The sequence below is a fragment of the Bos taurus genome, chromosome 20, assembly GCF_002263795.3.
Source record: "Bos taurus isolate L1 Dominette 01449 registration number 42190680 breed Hereford chromosome 20, ARS-UCD2.0, whole genome shotgun sequence".
Classification (NCBI taxonomy): domain Eukaryota; kingdom Metazoa; phylum Chordata; class Mammalia; order Artiodactyla; family Bovidae; genus Bos; species Bos taurus.
In genome coordinates this window covers 58,953,147-58,972,906 of record NC_037347.1, presented here as the reverse complement: position 1 = coordinate 58,972,906, position 19,760 = coordinate 58,953,147, and the positions used below count along the sequence as shown (strand labels likewise).

General features: G+C 43.3%; 1 protein-coding gene across 4 annotated transcripts in view; it reads left to right on the top strand.

Annotated features, from left to right (window-relative positions):
• Positions 1–19,760, top strand: part of TRIO (trio Rho guanine nucleotide exchange factor) — a 363,545-nt gene that overhangs the window by 33,885 nt on the left and 309,900 nt on the right. The gene's annotated exons all lie outside the window — the stretch shown is intronic.

Here is a 19,760-nt window from a genome sequence, read left to right as displayed (position 1 = left end):
CCTGGAGGAGGAAATGGCAACCCTCTCCAGTATTCTTGCCTGGAGAATCCCATGGACAGAGGAGCCTGGCGGGCTACAGTCCATGGGGTCACAAAGAGTTGGACATAGTGACTAGATAGCAGCAAGGTATAAAGATCATTTAAGAAAATTGCATTTGTTCAATTCACTTTTAGAAATTTTAGGGAGGTTCCATTGTATGGATTCTAAAAAAAAATAACAGAGGACTATTACAATGCATGGTTTGGTTTGGTTCTTCTATGTATGTCTCAGCCTCCTACCTTTTCATAGGACATGCAGCTTGCCTCACAGCCTCTTCCTCAGTAATAGAAAAAGACATCTTCTTTAAGGGGTACAGGATGAACGCTGGTATTTTCTCCAGATACCATATTGTTCTTAGGCGCCTTAAGACGTGTCAGAGAACACTGGAGGGGAGAGCCCTCAGGCGTTGGCCTGCTCGGAATGCTGTTAGTGCCTCTCCAAAGGCTGGGGCATCTGTTGAAGTTGGGGCCCCACTCAGACCTTTGCGGACACTGCAGCGAGATGAGCCTGGAAGCTGGTCACCTGTTCCCGTCAGCTGTCGTGTTCAGTTCAGTTCAGTCGCTAAGTTGTGTCCGACTCTTTGTGACCACAGGGACTGCAGCACGCCAGGCTTCCCTGTCCTTCACCATATCCCAGAGTTTGTGCTAACTCATGTCCGTTGAGTCGGTGATACCTTCCAACCATCTCATCCTCTGTCATCCCCTTCTCCTCCTGTCCTCAGTCTTTCCCAGCATCAGGGTCTTTCCTACTGAGTCCACTTTTCACATCAGGTGGCCAAAGTATTGGAGCTTCAGCTTCAGCATCAGTCCTTCCAGTGAATATTCAGGGTTGACTTCCTTTAGGATGGACTGGTTGGACTAACCAGCTGTCGTTAGCTCCCTGTTGGTCCTGTTGCTGGCGAGTAGAACCTCACAGGTGTCCTGTGATCCATTCCATCTGAGGACCAGTGCTGACCCCCACGCCAGGCTGTGAATGGCTGTGGGCAGGCCTGTGATGGGGCTGTTCCTGGGCCAGGCGGCACGGGACCTTCAGATAGCAAATGTGGGCCTGTGTCCACAGCACCCCAGGGCACTTGCACTGTGGAAATCCCTGTTTGAGGGCCATTTCTGTGCACTCAGAATGCTCTGGATTCCTCGCGCTTTGCTCTGTAGACCAGTGTCAGGAACATTTAAAATAGACTGGAGGATCTTAGCCAAGCTGAGGATCTGAATGGATAAGCCAGAGCAGTAACTAGGCACAGTGGCAAGAACTGAGCATCTGAAGAGTTTCATGTCCTGGCTCTGCCATTACGGCTTGTCAGCTCTGCCCCTGCCCTTCACCAAGTATGTGCTTGGCTAGGTACCTGGGCTCCTCCTCCTTTTTAAAAAAATTTTTAAAATTTTAATTGGAGGCTAATTACTTTACAATATTGTGGTGGCTTTTGCCGTACATTGACATGAATCAGCCACAGGGGTACATGTGTCCCCCATCCCAACCCCCCCCCCCTCCTCCCCCATCTTATCCCTCTGAGATGTCCCAATGCACCGGCTTTGAGTGCCCTGTTTCATGCATTGAACTTGGACTGGTGATCTATTTCACATATGGTAATATACAGGTTTCAATGCTTTTCTCTCAGATCATCCCACCCTCACCTTCTCCCAGAGTCCAAAAGTCTGTTCTTTATATCTGTGTCTCTTTTGCTGTCTCACATATAGGGTCATCATTCCCATCTTTCTAAATTCCATATATATGCGTTAGTATACTGTATTGGTGTTTTTCTTTCTGGCTTACTTCATTCTGTATAATAGGCTCCAGTTTCATCCACCTCATTAGAACTGATTCAAATGTATTCTTTTTAATGGCTGAGTAATATTCCATTGTGTATATGTACCACAGCTTTCTTATCCATTTGTCTGCTGATGGGCATCTAGGTTGCTTCCATGTCCTGGCTATTGTAAACAGTGCTGCAATGAATGTTGGGGTACACGTGTCTCTTTCAATTCTGGTTTCCTCAGTGTGTATGCCCAGCAGTGGGGTTGCTGGGTTGTATGGCAGTTCTATTTTCAATTTTTTAAGGAATCTCCACACTGTTCTCCATAGTGGCTGTACTAGTTTGCATTCCCACCAACAGTGTAAGAGGGTTCCCTTTTCTCCACACCCTCTCCAGCATTTATTGCTTGTAGACTTTTGGATAGCAGCCATTCTGACTGGCATGAAATGGTACCTCATTGTGGTTTTGATTTGCATGTCTCTGATAATGAGTGATGTTGAGCATCTTTTCATGTGTTAGCCATCTGTATGTCTTCTTTGGAGAAATGTCTATTTAGTTCTTTGGCCCATTTTTTGATTGGATCGTTTATTTTTTTGGAATTGAGCTGCATGAGCTGCTTGTATATTTTTGAGATTAATTCTTTGTCAGTTGCTTCATTTGCTGTTATTTTCTCCCATTCTGAAGGCCGTCTTTTCACCTTGCTTATAGTTTCCTCCATTGTGTAAAGGCTTTTTTAAGTTTAATTAGGCCTTATTTGTTTATTTTTGCTTTTATTGCCATTACTCCAGGAGGTAGGTCATAGAGGATCTTGCTGTGATTTTATGTCAGAGAATGTTTTGCCTGTGTTTTCCTCTAGGAGTTTTATAGTTTCTGGTCTTACGTCTAGATCTTTAATCCATTTTGAGTTTATTTTTGTATTTGGTGTTAGAAAGTGTTCTAGTTTTATTCTCTTACAAGTGGTTGACTAGTTTTCTTAGCACCACTTGTTAAAGAGATTGTCTTTTTTTCTACTGTATATTTTTGCCTCCTTTGTCAAAGATAAGGTGTCCATACATGTGTGGATTTATGTCTGGACTTTGTAGTTTGTTCCATTGATCTATATTTCTGTCTTTGTGCCAATACCATACTGTCTTGATGACTGTAGCTTTGTAGCATAGTCTGAAGTCCAGCAGCTTGATGCCTCCAGTTCCATTCTTCTTTCTCAAGATTGTTTTGGCTTTTTGAGGTTTTTTGTATTTCCGTACAAATTGTGAAATTATTTGTTCTAGTTCTGTGAAAAATACCTTTGGTAACTTGATAGGGATTGCACTGAATCTGTAGATTGCTTCGGGTAGTATACTCATTTTCACTATATTGATTCTTCTGATCCATGAACATGGTAAGTTTCTCCGTTTGTGTCACCTTTGATTTCTTTCATCAGTGTTTTATAGTTTTCTATATATAGATCTTTTGTTTCTTTAGGTAGATTTATTCCTAAGTATTTTTTTCTTTTCGTCTCAGCAGTAAATGGGATTGGTTCCTTAATTTCTATTTCTGTTTTCTCATTGTTAGTGTATAGGAATGCATGGATTTCTGTGTATTTTATACCCTGAAACTTTGCTATATTGATTGATTAGCTCTAGTAGTTTTCTGGTGGCGTCTTTAGGGTTTTCTATGTAGAGGATCGTGTCATCTGCAAACAGTGAGAGTTTTACTTCTTCTTTTCCAATCTGGATTCCTTTTATTTCTTTTTCTTCTCTGATTGCTGTGGCTAAAACTTCCGAAACTATGTTGAATACTAGTGGTGAGAGTGGGCACCCTTGTCTTGTTTCTGACTTTAGGGGAAATGCTTTTAATTTTTTGCCATTGAAGATAATGTTTGCTGTGGGTTTATCATATATGGCTTTTATTATATTGAGGTATGTTCCTTCTATGCCTGCTTTCTGGAGAGTTTTTATCATACATGGATGTTGAATTTTGTCAAAGGCTTTCTCTGCATCCATTGAGGTAATCATGTGGTTTTTATCTTTCAGTTTGTTAATGTGGTGTATCACAGTGATTGTTGTGAATATTGAAGAATCCTTGCATCTGGGATAAAGCCCACTTGGTCATGATGTGTGATCTTTTTACCGGGTCCCTCTTCTGTGTTTCACATCTGGGGGAGCCCCTGCTGAGCCTTCCTTAGGTTGTCTCCTGGGCGCCTTCCAGGGCCCCGCTCCCGTGGGTCCTGGCAGTCTGTCCCTGGAACCTGCTGAGGGTCATGAGGCCAGTATGTGGGCAGGTAGCTTTTGGGTTCTAGACCCGGCCTGCCCTAACCCTGAAGCTTGCTGTGTTCTCTGTCCCATACCCTGTTGCCTTCTGAGGAAGTTTGCAGGTCTGAAGAACTAGCTCCACGGCCCAGAGGAAGAGTACTGAAGTTGAAACCCTCTGGGATCCACCTTCTTCCTCATCTCCAGTAGTGGTACCTCATTTTGCCCAGAGAGTCTCTTGGTCCACAGACTTTGTGCATACATCTTTGTGCTCATGGCCTTGTAGGGAAAGTTGTCCGTTTTTTGCTTTGTTTTCAAGAAATGACGTGGCTTCCTCTTTCCAGTCATACCCATAACAATTTTCAAGGGCTCATGAAAGTCATGCAGCTTAGAGATTTGGCAACTTGAACACTGGTGGCTCAGATGGTAAAGAATCTGCCTGCAGTGCAAGAGACCAGGCTTCGATTCCTGGATGGGGAAGATCCTCTGGAGAAGGAAATGGCAACCCACTTCAGTATTCTTGCCTGGAGAATTGCATGGACTGAGGAGCCTGGCGGGCTGCAGTCCATGGGGGTCACAGAGAGTCAGATACCGCTGAGCACTAACACACACACATAGGAGGCTCCTAAACATGCACGTAACCTTTGTTTTTAATCACCTAATATTCCCTCTGTCCTTCCACCTTGATACTGTTAAAGATGAACTCTTTTTCCCTGAAACTTCAATTGATTCCGGTTTTGGCTGTTGGAGCCCGAGTGTCCAGACCCACAGAAGATCTTTTCTGCAGAACCTTTGAAATATTTGAGAATGGTGAGCAGGTCCCTCCTGGCCTCAGGTTCTTCTTTAAGCATCTGCGCTTTTCCTCACTACCCCCCAGTAGCATCCACACTTTGCACTGCTGTGGATCACAGCACACCAGCTCTCATCTCTGTGACCTGTGCAAGGTACATGCTGCCCTGCCCTGTCCTGTCCAAGTTCCCGCTCATAGAACTCTCCAGAACGCCCGGGGTTTTTTGTTCCTTTAGTTCCTTTTTTTCCACCCAGATCCTTCCCCACTTGTACTTAAGAAATTAATATTTTGAATGTAAATGTGACTTTACACGTATCTTTGAATTTCATCTTAGTACTTCTTTCAGTTCCAGTTCTTGCTCTTCAGATCTTTGGATAGTATTTTTTTTTTCTCTGCTGATGCACCGATGAGTTCTGAGGATTTGGTAACCCAGACTTGCCTTTTTACCTAAGCTGCTGGTGAAGCTCCATGGAGAGGGGCCCAGCCGTGAATATGTGGCCGTCGCTGTTTGCTGTGTCCTCATCCTCGTCGGGCTCAGTGACAGGTGGGGACGCATTCTCCCTCACCATCCCCTATGATTTCTGCTGGTACCGTCTTTAAACGAAAACAGCACCCTGGGCCTTTGGTCTCAGTAGCAGTCCCTGGATTGCCCAACAGAGGTGCTTCTACCTCGGAACACATTTATATCTGATAGGAACAGTTGTCAGTGTGGGCTCAATAGTGACATTTAGAAGGAAAGGATTGGCTTATCAAATGCAATGTTGATTTCTTCCCACTTGCGTGTAGATACAGCTAAAAACCTCATTTGTAATAATAGAAGCATGATTAAATGATGGTATAAATTCTCTGCTTTAACTTTGCTGAGGATCAAAATACAGAAATAAGGGAGAATTTTACATGTAGAAACTTGGCCTGTGAGAAAACGTCATTAATTAAAAAGGACAGTGTTACACTTTATGTATTTTTCCCCCATAGATTATCTTATGATTTTTCTACATTTTGTTGTTTGTCCTATGAAATTACCCATTGGAAAGCTCCCTAGCATTTAAGAATTCACTTAATTTCTCCTGACAGAAGTGCTCCCTTAGTATGAATTTGGAGTTCTGATGACTTTTTTCCATCCTTCCCTGATTTTCTAGAGGATTAATAAGGAGAATCACTCCATGAGATGGTGATGGACAGGGAAGCCTGGTGTGCTGCAGTCCATGGGGTTGCAAAGAGCTGGACACGACCGAATGAGAGAACAGAACAACAGTAGGGAAAATGGGACTGAGTACTGCTGAGACCCTGCGCTGTGCCATTGCCTCCCTCTGGAGCAGGGGTGGAGGAGTCAGGCATTTCCCTGCCTCCCGCCCCTGGCCCTGGGGCATCAGCGCCCAGTGCACTTTCCCCAGAGCCAGGACTGCCTGCGGGAAGCCCCCGGGGTTGGTGGCAGTGGGACTCTGGATGGAGCCCAGATGTCCCCTGTGATCTGGGGGTGTGGGTGTCTCCCACGGCGTGCACAGGGTCCCTCCTCCCTCTGCCCTCCTATGGCTAACCCCTTATTACATCCAGATTTGTTCCTGCTTTCCTGGAACCTTCCTTATTTCTCTCGGCAGAAAGCCGTGGCTCTGTCTCCAAACACCTGCTGTTAGTTCTTCGGGACGTAGGTTACAGCCTGTGCAGTAATTCTTGTCATTTCCTTCTCTCTCCATCAACCAGAATTGTGACTTAAATGCAGTTGTTTTCTCTCTCTCTCCTTTCTTCAATAATGGAATCCAGTAAACATAAATAATAATAAAAATGTGTCCTTGGAGATTCTGCTTTGTAAAATGCTGTTAAAAAGGTATCAGTTTACTAAAAAAATGGAGTGTGCTCTTTTAGAAGAATTAATGCATCCTTCAAACATTACTAGTTTAAACAAAGATTTACTTGTTAAATATTCTTTCTTGGACCAATCCACTCCCCTGTTTCCTGCCGTCCCCCCCCTCCCCCCCCACACACACAAAAAACAACCCTAATTAAAAAGAGGGAAAAAACACAGCTCAGCACTGCTGCTTAACCATCAGTCTCATTTCTTTGTCTTCCTTAATGGGGTTGGTTGTGCCTTCTCCCCTCCCATCTTCTCAGGAAGGACTCACAGCTACAGTTGTGCCTGTTCCTGGCTGCACGTTTCAGCTTCTCTGTCCTTGGTGGCCCAGGATTCCGTGGGATGCTGCCAGCTCGTATACTTTGACAAATGGTGACTGTTTGACTTTATTTTCACTGTCAGCATTTGTTTTTCAAACGTAACACCCAAGAGGCCATGGCTTGTGAGGGAAGATGGATCCCGCAGTTAAGAAACACAGTGGTTCTCGCCCCAGAGTTCCGTGTGCTCTGGGAGGATTCCGTGTTGACCTTGACTGACCTTAGAGCCCCTCAGCCGGTTGAGCAGGCGTCCAGAGCCTCTGCCTGTGCAGATCGCGGCTTCCGCGCCTGCGGAGCTGAACGCCTTGTAGACTTTATCCCGTAGGGGTTCTGGAATGTTTTGGTTAGAGGAGCTTCATCACTCGCCTTAGCAGCAGCAGCAGCGTTTGGGGACCATGTTGATGGGAATCCTGCCCACTGTTTTCATGACCTTTCAGCAAAAAGACAGCCAGCAGCTGCTGGGAAAGCCGTGTCCTAGGGCTGCGAGGCTGTTCCCTGCTCACAGCCTCTGTCCAGCTGTTAGATCACAGGGCTCGGGGCCTGCAAGGAGCCTTTTACTGCCCGCTTATCCACTGATGGCACCGAGCAGCGCTGTTGAGGCTTTGAGCTTGTGGTTTTGTCGTATTGAGAGAGCCGTAGGGCGTCAGTGCGCCAGCATGTGCTTGCGTCTGCTTAACATTAGCTCTGTCACGATGCCGGACTTGGTTGGTTTGGGGAAGTCTTGTGTCCCTTGTGAACTGCACTGTCCTTGTGTGATTAACACATGGGCTTTAGAGAAGGATCATATCTTAGCATCTTTTAAATGCTCCTGAGATAAACTTCCTTTATAACACACTTGTTCCATCATGTTTCTTTTTAGTATGTCCTGTATGTGGAAGCTTCCTGAAGTTTCAGGAAAAAACAGTGAGGTGGTTGAGAGTAGAGGGCAGATGTTTTCTGGGTTCCGTTTTCATCCTGCCTTTTGACCTCCTTCCAGCGTTGCTATGCTTTCCCCGTGGTTCCCATCCTTTTCTGCATCGATTGTCATCTTCTTGTTCAGCAGTGTCCTTGATCATCCTTGCTATTCTGAGTCTTCACCAGAGATCAGACTTCTCCTGTGAGAGCCTGTTTCCACTGAGCTGCAGACTCAGTGCCACACCCAGCTTGGGGCCTCCATTTATAGGGCCTGTCCACCTGTCTTGGCTCCTGGCGGCTCACGGCCAGCGTCAACTGTCAGCAGACCTCAGTGTGGAGTGATGTACTTTCTCATCTGTTTGTGTGAGTCCACCTGTAGCTGTTGGCTGTTCAACATCTTCATTTAATACAGCTTGTTTGTAATTAAAAAAAATATTGTGGGCTTTTTGGTTGCCTGTTGGGTCTTGGCCCTCGTGTGATTGCAGAAAGCATCTAAGGGATCATGGATGTATTAGATTTTCTTTTTGTCTATTGATGTAGTATAGTGAAGGGACAAAGGGAGATTTCACTTATTTAAAACCGTCGGTGGTTTAGTTGCAAAGCTGTGTCTGACTCTTGTGACCCCATGGACTGTAGCCCGCCAGGCTCCTCTGTCCATGGGATTCTCCAGGCAAGAATAGTGGAGTGGGTTACCATTTCCTTCTCCACCTTAAAATCATTAGTGGTCATTATTTGTAGTAAAACTTGCCATGATTTTAGCCATGATTTGAAAATTACTAGCTGCTCCTGCCCCATATACTTTAATTTTTTTTGCCCAGTGTTCAGTACATAGGATTTTTACACCCAGGATTCGTGTAGTTTAGACTTTCACAGCTGTAGTCAGTGGGTCATTGCTATGAATTCCAGTGGCTATAAAACTTGGTCTGAAAATTTATCAGTGCTTTTATGAGCCCAGTATCTCTTCTGTGTCTGTCCACGAAGTGATAAGTAGACACTATAAGTTTCTGAAGCCTTTGTGCATCTTTGAATAGAGATGTTTATGTAAAGTGTTTCTATCTCCTCCCCCCACCCCAGTAAAAAGCTGTTATTAAACCTTTGGTGTGATTTTTTAAATCTGTAGCATCCTGATGTACTTTGGAGAAAATGGAGCAATTTGTTTAACCCACTGTAGAAGCTGACTCTCAGGCAGTGATCAATAGATTTTGGTGGAGTAGGATAGGCATTAATGCGATTTGTATATGAGTGTGGAGGCGTGGTAGCCAAGGGGCTGATTTCCCTAAAATGTAAGCGGACTGTCAGATCTCAAAGGCATTTTAGTCCTTTTCAGTGACTGGATCCAGAACCCCTGGGTCTTTCCCATAAAATTAGGGCCCCTTCCTCTCTCGCTGGTTTCTTCCACCATACTCTGCTTTCTCTCTCTCTCCTTTTCTTCCTTCCCCTTAAAAGGCTAGGAGTAAATTTTCTCAAACTGGAAGCCTTTCTGGAGGATTACGGGAGAGGATCTAAATTGAATCCTGGAGGCTGTTGACATCAACTGAAAAGTAAATACATGAAACATTGACAGAGATTGTCCTTCCCCATCCTAAGGGGGTGGACATTCTGCTAACAGGGGAGCAGCTCTGAGGAACGTTGGAAAGACACGAGCAGAATAGAAGTGTTAAACGTGGCCACGAGAACAGGTCTGCTGGGCCCTGAGCGGGCGCCCAGTCCCAGGCTGGCACACAGCCTGACAGAGTTCCGTGCGTGCCTGCTGCCCACGTGTCTGCCTGCCTTACTGCACACCTGCCCTGCGCATGATCACGTGGAGAAGGCTTCCTGCCTGGCCTGTGGAGGCGCAGGGGGACCTCGGCGCCTTGCTGTTCTCATGCCAGGCACCTGGGCATGTGGGGAGGGGCTAAAAGACAAGTGGCAATAATGGGGGAAGACAAGGGAAAATAGATGAAATAGGTGAGAAGGTGATAGGTGAGTAACCTCTGGGGCACACCAGGAAAATTTTTGAATATTTTGAAGCTGATTTGATTGATGAGAAGTAGACTTGTCTGGATTTGGCTAATTCATGGCATGTATTTTCATAACAGAAACTTACAGACTGCCAATTGAGAAAAAGCATTTGCCTCTTTACAAATTTAGTTTCCACTTTTTCCAGGTGAGTTTTTGAGCCTTGCATTTACTGTCACATATTTTACGTTGCCTTGCTTTAAGTTATGACACGTGTTAGGCCATTTGTAGCCAGGGATAGAACTTGTAACAGAGGACATAATTGTCTTCTGATGTTTGTTTGATAGCTTATAGGGCTTATTCATAGTGGTCTTTAAATTGCTTTTTCCTACAGGTGATTTGATGTAGCAGAGGGAGTGTTGGTGTGGGGTTTTATCTTACATGCTGTATTTGGACTGCGGACTTGACAGAACAAACCCAACGGTGGATAGTTGAGGATCATCCCACAGTCTGAGACAATCTGTAGACATCTGTAGACAATCTCTCTGCAACAGGCAGGTCTGCCTCACTCCTGTTACAAATGGGTTGACTTCTGTCATTTGCAGAGTGAAATAGATAACTGTTACCTTGCTTCATGATTCCTCGAAGCTTCTCCAACCTTCTCCAATGAACAAGAGCTCTTATGGAAGGTGGGCATGGGGTGGAGGGTGGGCAGTGGGAAGAGTTTTCTTCGAATCAGAGAATTGTTTTCCTGTTGTGAGTACCTCCCCCTGGAAAGAACTGCTGGAAAGACTGAATCCTAGTTGTGCCCTAGTAAATGTTTCCAAAATATTTTTTTTCAGCAACTTTGGGACCTAGGTGTTTTGAATAGCTTGTTAAATAGGCTTTCTAAGAGGCAGACCCAGTTAGCTCTACTGAGTAGTATTTCGATGTTGACTAGATTTATGAGACTATACCGGAAAATAAATTGCAAACTTGAGTCTTGGGACATTTTTTTTTTTTCTCTTAATATATATATTTTATTGTAGTGTAGTTGACTGGCTGTGTTTCAGGTGCACAGCAGTGTGATTCATTTATACAGGTATACATATTATTTTTGAAATTATTTTCCATTATAGATTATTACAAGATATTGACTATAGTTCCCTGTGCTGAACAGTAAACCTTTGTTGCTTGTTGTGTATCTATTTTTTTAAAATTAGAAATCTAGCATTTTATTCATACTAAGTCAAACAAGTGGAATAAAAATGTCATAAATTTTTTAGTCAAAAATTCATAACTTTTCTAAAATATATATATTATACATATTATATATATACACACACACATACACAAAAGCTTTTCTACTATGCTTGATAAAGGGTTGAGAAAGAACATTAAAAAAAAGACATGGAGAAATTGGAAAACATAAACTAAATGAAATGGGGACACTGCATGTGACATTGTAAGTGGGCCTTTGGTCCCTAAAATCACTTCTCCTAGGCTGGAGAGGAACTGGCTTCTTCCCTGCTTTTCTTGCCTTGTCACCAGCTTTAGAGCTCATGCTGGCCTCCCCAGTATTCAAACAGATTCCTTTTTTAGAAATAAAAGTACCTGGCCTCTGTGATACATAACTGTGAGTCATCCAGTGGATGGATATTAAAGAACTCTAAAAACATGCTTCAAGTGAGTTTTTCACGTTGTTCCAGAGCACACTCTAAATTTGGACTCATTTGAAATCGAAGTGAAAGGCTGTGTCCTGGTGGAACGTTCTGGTTGGTGCTGCTTTGAGTTGTTCTCTCGAGCGGGCAGGGTCAGCCTCACCTGGCAGAGGCACTGGGGTTACTTGTGTCTGCCTCTGAAATGCTGGCCTCTCTTTCGTATATCCATAACAGTAACCAGTTTCTGATGTGTGACACTTTGGGACAAAAAGCCTCAAGGTTTTGTCATGGCAGTGTGAGCCAAACTCGGTAGGTAAATTCAGGTTTATTTACAGATTTATGTTAATATTTGGTAATATTTGGGCAGATCAGAGCATGTGTGCTAAGTCACTTCAGTAGTGTCGGACTCTTTGCGACCCCATGGACTGTAACCTGCCAGGCACCTCTGTCCGTGGGATTCTCCAGGCAGGAATACAGGAGTGGGTTGCCATGCCTTCCTCCAGGAGATATCCTTGACGCAGGGATCAAACCCATGTCTCTTACATCTCCTGCGTCGGCACGCAGGTTCTTCTTTGGAAGCCCCCAAATTCAAGCTGAGTGCCAGCTCATACCAAGATGGCTCGCAATAGGAAAGTCATGAGAGGAACAAGTTACTTGGCTGGAGCAGCCAAAAGTGATGACCCAGAGCTTGATGGTATCTTGGGAGATGTCAGTTTTGGTCTGTCTGGCATATGTGTCTAATTATAGTGTCACAGACAGTAAGTCGCAGTCCTGAAACGTGCTGTATGCTCTTCCTCCCACCATTTTGAAATGCAGTACATGGTACAAACAAGGATGGCAAAGCTCATGCCCAGCCAAGAGTTAACAGGAGTTGACAAGTGTTGTTAAGAAAAAGCAAGTTCCCGGGTGTGTTTTTGTTGTTGTTTTGTTCATGGTTGAGACTCTGAGGTACAGAGAGGACGCCATCCCTTCCGTGTTACCATGAAATTGTAAACATCGGCGTCGTGGGCCTTGTTTGGTTCAGTGTTACTGCCCACAGCTTGAGGACGATATCTGGTGTGTAACTGATGCTCGGTCAGGATGTATCTTTGAGTCTCTGATTTTGAAAATCACCGTGCCAACGAGTGTATATAGCAGTCACATTCAATCTTGTTTAATTTGAACAAGTTATGTTTCTTTTGCTGTTGGACTTTTTGAGTTTATGAACAGAAATAAATTTGGAATGGGCTTGGCCATTTGAATTTTTATTTAAACTGATGTCTCAAAGAACTCTGAGTAAAAGCTGCTATGATTATTTTGTACAGAAAGCTTAAAGAGATTATTACTACTTAAATGTTACATATTGTGTTGTTTCCTGATTATTAAAATGATAGATTTGCTTATAGAACAATGACAGAATGAGACATGCAGGAAAGGGAAGAGGAAGGAATTATTAAAATAATAAAAGGAAGGCTTCTTTCTTTACAGGATAAGTGTTTTGTCACTGGCGTTTTCACTTGTTCCACAGCCTGAACCGGTCCTGGTTGAGCTGGGAGCTGACTCTGCTCACTTATAATAAACTTGTGGATAAGAAGAGTGAGTCTGTCTGTGCTTGCTTCATAATTATCACCTCACCTTTCTCCTCACCAGCTGAGAAGTTAGACTGGAACTTTAGGAGGAGGGACAGTGCCTTTGGATTCGTGAACACAGGTTTTATAAAATCACTAGTGTTTTATTTCTGACATCTGCCAGGTTATTCAAAATAAAAGGTTGAAAAGCATTTTGGTGAAAAGGACAAATGGTGCACATGTTGGAGTTGAGTAAATACTTTGTGATTTGGTTTCAAGGGATCTTAGAACAATCATGATGCCAGCTTATTCTTTGTGGGTGCTGCCATGGAGCTGTCTGCAGTTCTCAGGAGAGTCTCCCCTGCCTGGATTACTTATTAGAAAGTACACTAACAAGTATACCATTATCCCCACTCCACAGATGGGGAAACTGAGGTACAGAGGTGTTAAGTAGCCCAAGGTGTAGAGTTAGTTAAAGAATGGGGTAGATTGAGTCTAGTCCCTGGTCCATCCTTATAGCCACTTAGCTTTAGCTGTTTTCAATTAAATAATTCAGTAGACATGAGTGTAAATGAATACAGTTTATTTTTTACGTGACTTATCAAATCAGACCCATTATTTCCCATGCTGTCTACAGAGCCTGATGGTATGAAAGCTGTTTCCTGTGTTTGAGGGAGTTTTCTGCCCTCTTTCTCATCCTTTTCCCCTGCCCCAATGCTGATGACTTAGAGATAACAACTTTTCACTCTAAACCGTTTTTCTCCTTAACCCTTTGATGTTTTTCAGTTTTTCTGCTATAATTCCTCTGGTTTCCAGGTTGGCCTTGTGAATTGAATCCCATGTTGCCTGGGAACGTCTGGGTGGGGAGAATTTAGTGGTGCAGTTCCAGTGGAAATACCGTGAAATGAGCCCATGCCCTTGTGTGCACAGTGAATGTATTTTTAGCAATTGAGCTTTGGCTCACTGTAGTGAAAATGTTTTTCCATGAATAATTCTTTAATGTTGGTCTTGGGTTTTTACTACAGATGTTGAGAATCTGGCTCTGGTTCTCCCTTTAAACATGCATATGAGTTGCCAGCTTGGTACGAGAGTTGTGGAATTGCATTGCTTTAGATGTATGTTTATTTTTACTTTTAGTTCTTATGTTATTTTTTAGTATTGTACTAGTACTGAAAAATGTGTCTACCCTTAGTTATTCTGCATTAAGTTCAAGCTTTAGTGAAGATTTTGGCTTCTGATTTGTGGTACTGTCTACTTTTGACTACCATGTAGAAAGAAGTCTGGTGTTTCTGCTGCCATGATTTGATGAAGTACCCAATACCCTTAATGGCATACTTATTATAAAATTTGGATGAAAATCTGTAGCCCAACTAGAAGTGGAATGATTCTGAGGTTTTTATCTCTTTCCAAACACCCAGTATTTCTGTAGAACTGGATTGGAGAGGGCAGGGAAAGGGTTAACCCGGAAACAAAAATAGCTGTTGCTCTTCATCATAAGTGCTTGACCTGGGAGAATTTGCTGGATGATTCTCACCCTAGATGGTACACACAACCAAGGCACGGTATGAATTCCCAGATGAGTGCAGTTCGCCTTCATGCTCCCAGGAATGTATTTTGTGTTATTTCTGCCCACCTAGGTTTAAACAGGTGTGTAGTTCATCTGCAGAGAGCGAGATGCTGCAGTTCTGAAAGTCTTCAGAAGTTAGTTCGTATCTGGCACAGACAATTGGCCTTTTTTGGTCAACAGAGCTAGTTTACATAGTATTTAGTGGATGGATCTATGAAGAGAGATTTACAGGCTTGGTCTCTACTGGAGGCTCCTAATTTGAAGAGGGGGAAGACATCCCAGGAAAGAGATGGATGTCTTAGTCCCCAGCAGCCACTGCTGACCCATGACCCTGCTGTGGGGCACCAGGGCGGACCTGTCCGCCCAGGTGTGCAGGGAAGCCCGGGGACTGACAAAGGCAATCTCATCAAATGTAGGCAGTCTGAAGAGAAAGTCATCTGTAAAATCAATCACTCGGATTTTAAAAAACAATATTGGTGAACCTCTGATCAAAAGACATCGTTGTGGAAATGTGTGTGTGTGAAGCATGTCTGTTCCTAAAGAAATACGAGCCAATCGAAAGAGAACTTGGACCAGGCTGCCTTTCAAGCGTCCTGCTTGTGGCCTTTTTGCGGACATGCATGGGATCTGGTTGGCTGAGCATTGCATTTTCTCAGTTCCTGCCTGTTCAAATGATTCAGGCACGTGAAATTTCTGTATAGATACTTCTTTAATTTGCCTTCTCTCCCTCCCCCTCATTTAGTTGAGGCCAGACTCAGGTGCCTAGGGCACTGGCTTGTGGCACTTCTAACCCTTTGTAAATACCTGTCTCCCCTGCATCCCAAGAACTCACTACATTTCAATTCCTCCTCAAAAAGAATTGAATGACTGGCCTAGTCTATTCACAAGCGACTAAGGAAGAATTTACACAGATACTCCTACATTTGACACCTGTGGCCTTTGTAAAGAAAGCCAGATAACGCTGCATAGTAATTTAATCAGTTGTAGCCACACAAGTGCTTCTAGGATTTCCCTCTTAAATTGGGTAACCATAGCCTTCCCCTGAGATTGATACATATATAATTAATTAAGTAACCCAACAGGTTCTCCTGGAAAGGGGAGAAAGGCAGGTACAACAGCCCTGCCTTTGCAGACTCCGCCCCACCCCATGCCGCCCCCAGGGGCGTGATGCTGGGTAGGGGAGGCCCTGGACCACAGGGTGTTGGCCAGAGGCCTGTCCATTATGTGTCTGCCCCTGGGCTCCACCCCGTGGGGCACGGCTGGCATATTTCATAGTGTGTATCAAAAACGCCAGTTGGACTTGGCATATATATACGTTGTACTCCACAGCCACAAACATTGAAATGATTTTTCTAGAAATTAGAAGTTACTGGCCACAGATTACGTGCTGGTTCTGCATTGCAACGTAGTGTTACCACCATTTGAGAATGGCAGCAGATACTGTGTACTTATTTTCATCATTAGCACATAAGGTATAATTTATAATCTTTTAGAAAAATGAATAAATCATGGGTCAAATGCATAGGGATGTTCACTATGACGATAAAGTAGACAATAATCAGGACTTAGATAATTAGGCCACAGTTGAAAAGTACACTGGAAAAGAGAATTACATTAGGAGAGAATTAGTAGAATAGCTCTGCTTCTTCATCGTGAAATCCTGATTGTGTGTTGATTAACCTCTGTATTCAGTAACCCCAAACAGCTCATTTATTGTCTAATGTTTACATACACACTCTCTTTTTTTTTAAAAAAAAAAGCTAAACATATTAGAGGATGTTGGCATATCAAAGATGTAGAAAAAGTAGAAGGAATTTAGAAAGATGAGAATTAGGTGTTAATGGATCTGAATGTAAATAAAAGGAGTTGAGGAAGATCCATACATCTGATGTTTGCAGATAATGTGGTTGTATTGTAAAGAGAGGAACTTGTTCAGTGTTAATAGTGATGACAGGAATAAAGGGTGCTTTCATCTGCTGAGTGCAATACATATACCATCTCATTCAGATATAAAAGAAGTGCCCCCAGTCCCTTCTTGGAAGCCTAAAGTGCTTGTTTGCATGCTTAGTCGCTCAGGGGTGTCCGACTCTTTGCAACCCCATGGACTGTAGCCCACCAGGCTCCTCTGTCCATGTGGATTCTCCAGGCAAGAATTCTGGAGTGGGTTGTGTTTTCCAGGGTATCTTCCCGACTCAGGGTTTGAACCTAAGTCTCCTGCACTGCAGTTCAGTTCAGTCACTCGTTCGTGTCCGACTCTGCGACCCCATGAACCTCAGCACACCAGGCCTCCCTGTCCATCACCAACTCCCGGAGTTCACTCAGACTCATGTCCATCGAGTCAGTGATGCCATCCAGCCATCTCACCCTCTGTCGTCCCCTTCTCCTCCTGCCCCCAATCCCTCCCAGCATCAGAGTCTTTTCCAATGAGTCAGCTCTTCGCATGAGGTGGCCAAAGTACTGGAGTTTCAGCTTTAGCATCATTCCTTCCAAAGAAATCCCAAGGCTGATCTCCTTCAGAATGGACATATCAAATAATTTGTTGTACAAACCAGAATATTCTTAAGAATGAAAGTGAATGCTATTGATAACTGCTGGGACAGCTGGTGTCAGTCAGAAAGAACTACCTATAAGGAAGTTAGTTACAAGAATATACTAGGACCTGCTTATTCACTGAACCTAACTTGGGCTTTTCCACGAACATTTACTTGTCAAGAATAGAAGAGGGAAGGGTCTGCGTAATAGCAGTACAGCCGCTCATTGACTTTATCTGGTTTGTTATTGATTAAACCAACATTCTGTATGGACATAACGTCCTAAGAGCAGAGTTTGAACAGCCCTTTAAGTCAAAATTGTAAAACCTTGAGTGCGCTTTTACAAGTTAGAAATGGTGACTTTGCAAGGCATAGTTTACTTTGAAGGTAAAAGAACGATGATAGTGAAGGGAAAGCGCCATATATGGCATTGTTATAACAGCTGATGAGATTCGGAAAACGGGGTATGTGAGAAAGCTTTCTGCTGGAGGTGGGGAGGAAATGGAGGCCCTGCTGGGAAGTAACTCAGAAGTCTGTCAATAATTGCTCTGATTACAGGAGTTCGGATTTGAAAATGTCTGCAAAACTGTATTTCCATACAGCTTCTCTTAATAACAGTTTTGAATTGATGTTTATGTGTGATATGATGGTAAAGAATCTGCCTACAATGCAGGAGACTTGGGTTTGATCCCTGGGTTGGGAAGATCTCCAGAAGAATGGCATGGCAACCCATTCCAGTATTCTTACCTGGAGAATCCCCTTGAATAGAGGAGCCTGGAGGGCTACAGTCCACGGGGTCGCAAGAATCAGAAACAACTGAGAGACTAACACACTTATGTGTGATGTATATTGTTGCCTGGTCCTCAGTTTGGATCTGTATAATTTCCTCAAGATTTAGTGCATTTTGTTAGAAGGGCTGTGGAAGTGATGCCGTGGTCTTCTCTGTGCATTTTACCAGGAAGCACACCTTGTGGGTATGTCTGTCCCATGACTGGTGACATGAGCTGTGATCACTTGGGGTGGTTCCTACCAATCTCTGTTGTAAAAATTAGTAACTTTCCCCTTTGTAAGTAATACATATCTTATGGGGATTTTCTTTGAAATGGTATAACTGTCTCATTTCTTATTCTTTTCCCCATTAATTTTTTGCCCATTGTTAATTTTTGCGTGTCTGGTTTTTGCCAAATGGTAATTTTCTAATTCTTTCACTTTTATTAGTTGGAATCCTTCTGTAAAAGTGTGCCTTTCTCACTTACTTGTTTATATTAGAATAGGATCAGAGATTATTGTTTTGTTCTGTTGATTTTTATCCATTATCATCATTATTTTTGTTCCAGTTGTTCCAGGTTGGCCAGTGGGAGCCTGTCAAGTTTCAGTTTGTCCTGAGCACTTTCTGAGGTCTTTGTACTTTTTTCTAAGCACTTCCTCACTTTTTTGGTCTATTCTGTTTTAGTTGGTGGTATGTACATGGAATTGCTATTGTAATAGATTTTATGTAAACTTATGTACACATCTGTGACTAAATACATTAAAAAAATTCTCTCACTTTATTTAAACGTTAGTGGTGGTTGCCTTTGAATTGTGGAATTACTGGATATCTATATTTCTTTCTGGAAAAAAAAATGACTGGTTTCATATCTGTTACTTTTATCAGGAGGAAAACACCTTAAAAATAAAAGAACCCAGTAGATATTAGTTGTGATTGGAAGTCACACATCTTGGGGGCTTCCCTGGTGGTCTAGTGGTTAACACTCTGCTCTCCCAATGCAGGGGTTACTAATTTGATCCCTGGGCAGTGAACAAAGATCCAACATGCCATGTCTTGTGGCCAAATTAAGAATAAATATGGGTGCATGCTCAGTTGTGTCTGACTCTTTCCAGCTGTATGGACTGTAGCCCACCAGACTCCATTGTCCATGGGATTTTCCAGACAAGATTATTGGAGTGGGTTGCCATTTCTTCATACAGGGAATCTTCCCGACCCAGGGATTGAACCTGCATCTCTTGAATGTCCTGCTTTGGCAAGTGGGTTCTTTACCACTTGAGCCATCAGGGAAGTTAAAAAAAAAATAAAAAGGAGGGAGTTGAAAAAATAGAAAAATATTCATTAAAAAAAAAAGGAAGAAAGCACACAGCTCTAAGTCTAACAAAGTGTCCTGCCTGTCGTTGGGAAGATGTGTGTTTTTGGTTGCATTGTATGTGAAGTGCAGTACTGTCACTCAGTGCCAGTCTGATGAGCTGAAATGACCTTTCTACCTTTAGAATTCAGGACATCCTCAAACCTGTGCTCTCCTCCTTGGGACCCATGAGACACTTAGCCTGGGAGGCTAAGTGACTTGTCCAGAGTCAGAGAGAGAAACTTGAGAGTGACTTGAACCCCCTAATTCTGAATCCAGTGTTCTCAGAAAAACCGTAAGACTGTTTTTGTTCGTTAACCACCTTCTAGCCACAAGGTAGGTACTGCATGGAGCGTTCAAGAGCCGTCAGCTTCCAACTTGTCTGTGCCTCTCACTGGGTAATACTGCAGAGCTTTATATGCCGCAGTCATCAAAGACCGTTTTGGCTGTGGTGGGTGATTATCCACTTCAGGTGACTCCGAATGGGTTTCTTGGTAGACTGTAGTTTGAAATGCTGATGAATCTACTGCACAGTGTTCATCTTACAATTACG